Source organism: Pinus tabuliformis, chromosome 1_2 (assembly GCF_031772625.1).
Source record: "Pinus tabuliformis cultivar Carrire ecotype Pingquan chromosome 1_2, CPIR1, whole genome shotgun sequence".
Lineage (NCBI taxonomy): Eukaryota > Viridiplantae > Streptophyta > Pinopsida > Pinales > Pinaceae > Pinus > Pinus tabuliformis.
This window is the reverse complement of record NC_142298.1, coordinates 144,169,036-144,175,434: the sequence shown is the minus strand read 5'-3', so window position 1 is coordinate 144,175,434 and position 6,399 is coordinate 144,169,036. Positions and strand designations below refer to the sequence as shown.

Sequence of the window (6,399 nt, the reverse complement as noted above, 5' to 3'; positions counted from 1 at the left end):
CTTTCATGCACTCTTCCTTACAGTTGCCTTTCCCTCTTTTGATGCGCTTGTTGCTACTGCTACTTGGGCTTCTGTTGCAATTATTGCTTCTTCTTCTTGGGCTTCTGCTGCTTTAGTTGCTACTTCTTAGCCTTATGTTGCTACCATTTCTTATGTTTCTATTGTTGCACTCCTTGTTGTTATTGTTGTCTAACAACCTTTCTTTTGTTGTTGTTGGAACCCTCAAGCCTTTGACATTGAGACAACTCTTTATTTGACTTCTCTAAGTCATGTCTCAATGAGACTACCTTAGTTTGTAGTCTTTCGCATCAAGCTTCCTTTTCACTTAGTTGATGGGTTAATATCCTAGTTAGTCTATTAGCCTCTTCTTATTAAGAATTTAGTTCAAATATAGTTTTGCTCAACTTCCCATTCTCAAGCTCATAGACTTTCAGTTTCTCCTATTGCTTGAGAATTTCCTCTGATAGGTACTTGATCTCGTTTAGAGCCAAGATCAACCTATTTTCAGAAAATATCCCCTCATCTGGATCCTTTTCTTCACCACTAGAGGTGCTAGCTTTTGAGCAGTGTGGTCTCTCTTCTAAGACATCTTCCTCGTCAGCAGGAATGTGATGAGAAACAACTTCACCATGTTTTGGTTCATTTCGAGAGAAGCAAGGCTCCTCAGCCTCTACTTGAGCCACATGGTTATCTCCACCATGCATACATTGTAGTCTACTCAACACTTCCATTGTTGACTCACAATGGCTCACTTTATCAACATCTGGCTCAGACAACCCTTTCATGATGACCTCCTTAGCCTTTTCATTATGCTCATTCTTTTCTCTATAATGAACGGAGTGCCACATGTCAACACTCAAGGCCAATAAATATTCCACCATTCTAATCTCCCATACTTCATAGTCAATCTCATATTCTAATTCATTTAAGAATTGGACTCCTACTATTAGCCAAGCTGGATTAGCCATTATTTCCCTTTGATCTACCTTCTAGCAGTTAAGCTATTCCTAAAGGAACTTTGCTTTGATACAAATTGTTGGAAACAATGTTAATACTGGGGGGGTGGTGAATCAGTATTAATGCTAATTTTTACTTCTTTATGCCAGTTTACTTTCCTTGTTTAAACATGGCATTCATCCATATAACCAACAACAATATATAATGTAGTAGCAACATTAACTCAACACACAAGCATGTAAACCATAAGCATCATACACATTAGACATAGGTTTTTCACGTGGAAACCCTTTCGGAAAAAAACCAGAAAGCTTGTTGTTGTTATTGATGTAAATAGAAGCACCTACTTTATTACATCAATATGTTTGTGAGCACCCACTCACAGGAAGCACCAACTCCCTTTGATTGTTTGCTATCACTGACTAGCAAGAAGCACCAACTCCCTCTTTTTATAGACACCTATCCAACTTACCGCAAGCACCATGTGAGGCACCGACCTCACAGATTTGTTGCAAGCACCGACTTGAAGCTCCTTTGATTTTTGCAAGCACCAACTTGCAGGAGGCACTAACCCCCAAGCCTTCCCAAGCACCATTAGAGAATGGAAGCACCAAATTCCTGTATGTAGGCACCAACCCACATTCAAATAGGAACTGAATGTCTTATGTGATTTGGCAACAACTCTTCCTGATAACATCTTCGAACTCTGCTCACTCTGGTGCACTTTGTAGCTCTCTACAACTCTCTTCAACAACCCTGTGATCTGCTCAACAACAGTCACTCTCAGCCCTCTGCTCTCTACTCTCAAAAGTAGTCACTCTGCTATTTGCCACTCTACTCTCCACAACACATAGTCTGCTATCGGCCTTGCTTCACATAGCACAGGCTCAACTCTTAGACTTTTGCTCACATCATCTCACAGGCAACTTTTCGGCCTAAAACACAAAGCATAGGCACTTCAACCTTTCTTACACAACACATAGGTAACTTTTCTGCCTAAAACACAGAACACAACCACTTCATCCTTGCTTACACACCACATAGGAAACTATTGGCCTTTCAAACACAATTCGCTGCTCTCAGGGACTCTTTACCTTTGCATAGGCACTCTTGGCCTCTATATACGTAAATGACTCTTACTAAGCCTTACGCAGCAGTGCACACACTCAAATCTCTTTTAGATTGGCTAACTAGAAACTATGTTGCATTCACACACATTGCTCATCAGAGCTCCTAGGTTTTGTTCCTATGTTTACTCCCCGTTTGATGTTGTCACACTGTTCTCATTCAACATTGTTCATTATACCTTGGCATGGCCCTACACTCTATTGTCTGTGTGGGTCTTGGTCTCTGCCACTGTATTCATTGAGAATGGGCACCTGACTGATAGTTTCCTCCATACTAAGAATTAATTCTCAATCCACTGCACACTCAAACCAGGAACAGTCCTATCTGCCTTCCACTCTTACATAATTGAGGCTCTCCATGTTGAGAATTTAATCTCAGTCCACCTGCACACTCCATTGAGACCCTCCATGCCTCTCCATGGCTTACAATACTTCGGCATGGTTTTTCTGTTTTGCATTTATTTCTATAATGGGTGCACGAGATATCTCCAATGACCAACTCCACTGCCTTTGCATTTACTTGTCATCTATCGGCCCATCCGGCCTTCAAAGCCTTGTATTACGCCATCAGAGAATTCACACCAGAGTGCTATATTAGAGTTCCCACATCACAACTTTACAGTGGTGCAATGTTACACATTTATGATTGTCGATCTCTGATATTCAAGCCCCTTTCGATTAGCTCCTTGATGTATCTTAGCCATAGGACCAGGTGTTGTGACCAAACACCAACCATATCAGAGCCCCCTTATCGACGATTTTCATCTGTTGCCCATATGTCAGCAACCACAGACTGTTGATCACCGATCTCTAATTTCCTAGCTCCTTTCGCTTAGGCTCTTACCACACATTTCTCACCATTGGATCAAAGGTCGTGGCCAATCACTTAGCCTTAAGGTGCTTAAGCATTTAGACTCCCGTCGGGGGCTACACTCCCTTTGTTATGCATTGCGCCCTTGGTTTTTTGAGTTTCCTCTTAACCATGTGCTAGCCTCATATCGTTGATTTCCACTTTGGGACAATGTGTTGTCCATCATAAATCGTCGATTGTTGATTGTCGATAGGCCCCTCTATTCAACCCTAGCCCTTGGTTCCCTTAAGCCTTCGTGACCACCTACTATCTCGCATGTCAGAGCCCTCTTAATTAGCAATTTTCAAATGTGGCCTTTGTGCCAACCATCGCAAATCTCCGATTGCTAAAGTGAGGTCATCTCATGCCACACGGCATCTTCTGATCAATGACACATGTAACTCAAATATGGCCCATTAAGCCATCCATAAAAACCGAAACAACTTGCCACGTGTCCCTTCATACCATGATGTCATGTTGACATAAGTGGCCACGTGTCCCTTATTAGAACCAATCAAATCCTGCCACTTGTCCTCATTGGAGCTCCTTTGATGTTGCCATCTATCCTTATCGGAGCCAACTAGACACTACCATGTGTCCTCATCGGAGCCCATCACTAATTGCCATGTGTCCTTATTAGATCCTACTGGACGCTACCATCTGTCCTTATCAGAGCCTACCGCCAGCTGCCATGTGTCCTCATCGGAGCTCATCACTAATTGCGATGTGTCCTTATCAGAGCTTACCAGACGCCACCATATGTCCCTATCAAACCCAATCGGATGCCACCATGTGTTCTTCTCAGAGGAGAGAGAAATTGCCTCGCCAACCTTTGTTTTGCGATGAATTCCTTTGTTAATTTGCATTAGTCTCTCCCCAGCGCTTTAACATTGAAGGCACAATCTCAACGTTTTAACTCAATTGACGTTCATTGATCGGAACTTTCCCATTGCTGTCACTTTGAAAACGTCGATATTTGATATGACCTGGACCCACCGACTAATGATCACCATTTTGGCCTTATGCCTTTCCTCCGATCTGTGTGACCTCCGATTTGCGTGACTTCCGATATGCGAGACCTCCGATTTGCAGGACTTCCGATATGCAAGATTTCTGATCTGGGGGACTTATGATCTGCAGGACCTCTGATGCTTCAAATTGCGAGACCTCCAATTTGCAATTGTCGATATCGTTGCCCTCCGATTGCCGATTTCCGATATGCTCAATTCCCTTGCTTGAGGCTTCAAACCCCTGAACTTCAACAGGTCATAACTTTTGAACCACAAGTCCATTTATGGACTTCCGCATATCATTGGAAAGCTCTTCCAAAGAACTTTCCAATGGAGAGGGTCTCATTAGCCATTGAGCCCATCTGCTACCTCAAAATATGGCCCCAAACTCACTATCATTCTTTCTGCTCGTTGACTCTCCAGACATCGGAAATCACACCCACAAAGGTGATCCCTTGCATGAAGCCTGTAGCAACCATGGACTTCCATCTTGGGCCATCACTACTAGTCATCTATTGCAACAAGCATCCGAACTTGTCTGGTTGACCTCAATGCCAACACTCCTGCCAATCAGTTAGGCATTGTCGACTGCTCAACACACTCCAACATGATTGTTGACATGAATGCCAACACACTTGCAGATGCCTTCATGAGGCCACTAGCCATCCACACTATGCCAACTATCCATCATCTTATTCAGAATTCATTTTCAAATTTGAGCGTATTTTCATAAAGTATGAGCAATAACGTGAAAGAAATTTAGTTTTGGAATCATGGGTAATGTGTCCATTGGAACCTTCAATTATGTGCACCACTCACGTCAAAAATAATAAAGCAAGTAATGTGGGGTTTGGACTCTTTTGACTTGCGTAAGGTGAGGTGGCGTTTCAAATTATAGTAGTATAAGGAGGTTACAAATTCCTTAGAAAAATAGTGGAAATTTCGGCATGATTATTGTCAAAATTTGGTAGAAATTTTGGGAAATTTGAGTCAAGTCCATAAGCTCTTGGATCAGATTTTGGGACTGCCACAGAGGCTCCTCAGATGACAATCACCACATGGCCCCTCCATTTAACACAGTCGACGTTCCTTTGCGACATAATGTGCAAATACTAGTTTATCTTTTCTTTAAAATACTTTATAGTTGTGTTTTTTTAATTAGTTTTTTGTTCCTCAATTTTGTTATATTCTTTTTATTTTTATTATTTTTACATTTGTATATAATTTTGACTTATGACTCTGTTGTTAGGTTTTCTTTTAATAATATAATTCTTTTTTATTTTTATTTTCATTTTTAATTTAATTATTTTCGAACAATTAGTTATTTAATTTATATTGTTAAACTTACTCCAAAAATTTGAATGATTACTTTTATTATTTAACTAAATTAGGTGATTCAAAATACATAAACTAATAATGTAATTTCTGCTATAACAAAAAATAATAATAATAATAATATACAAAATATATATCATAAAAACTTGAATTCAAAAAATAACCAAACTTAATATAAATATATGGAAAAACACATCATAAAAACAACAACAAAAAAGTCCACTTGAAAACCAACGATTGAAATATTCAACCACCTAAATTAACCAACCAAATCTTCAACGTGAAACCACCGAGATATTCATATCATAATTGAAGTAACCGACCAAATCTTCAACCATATTATTACTATACACATCATTACCATAAACATGAGACTACTTAGACATTCACATCATAATCGAAATCTTTTTATGAAAAAAAACATTTTGAAAACTATTTAAAACAAAACAATAAAATTGTTCTTCTCCTCATTAGTGATCGCATGGAATCATTTACCTCGCAGGGCACATACATCATTATTTTCAATATATTAATCTAATTCATTCAAACGTCCGTCGAGCGCCCGTGGCCTAATGGATAAGGCGTCTGACTTCTAATCAGGCGATTGTGGGTTCGAGTCCCACCGGGCGTGTGTTGTTTAGGTTTTCAGTCTTTTCATACCATGATACAGTTATATAATCTGTAACCCTGGTGGGGAGTCATCTACTTGTTTGGATTTTTACTTTTCCTGGGAAGTCATCTACCTGCTCTTTTTACCTCCATATGATGGACTCGCACCTGTTCGTTTTACCTCCATAATTCTTGGACGAAGTTGGAAGCTGGTTCAAAATATATTGGGATGTACTTGCGTCTTGCGCAGCGAAAATTTGACACAGGAAACGAAACTTGAGTAAAGGTTTGTTAAATAGCTTTATAGTCAAAATTGGGGTTTAGACGGTGAATAAATAAAATTTTTGACACAGGAAACGAAACTTGAGTAAAGGTTTGTTAAATAGCTTTATAGTCAAAATTGGGATTTAGACGGTGAATAAATAAAAAGGCGTTTTTTACCTAGGTATCAATTTAGATTTAGATGGTCCAAAATAGGCTGGTCATATTTTTCTCAAAAACTGTGAGAGTA

General features: G+C 39.7%; 1 non-coding gene across 1 annotated transcript; it reads left to right on the top strand.

Moving 5' to 3' along the window:
• Positions 1–5,837: 5,837 nt before the first annotated feature.
• On the top strand, positions 5,838–5,910 carry TRNAR-UCU (transfer RNA arginine (anticodon UCU)). Its single transcript has one exon. It is a non-coding gene; the product is annotated as a tRNA-Arg (tRNA).
• Positions 5,911–6,399: the final 489 nt, after the last annotated feature.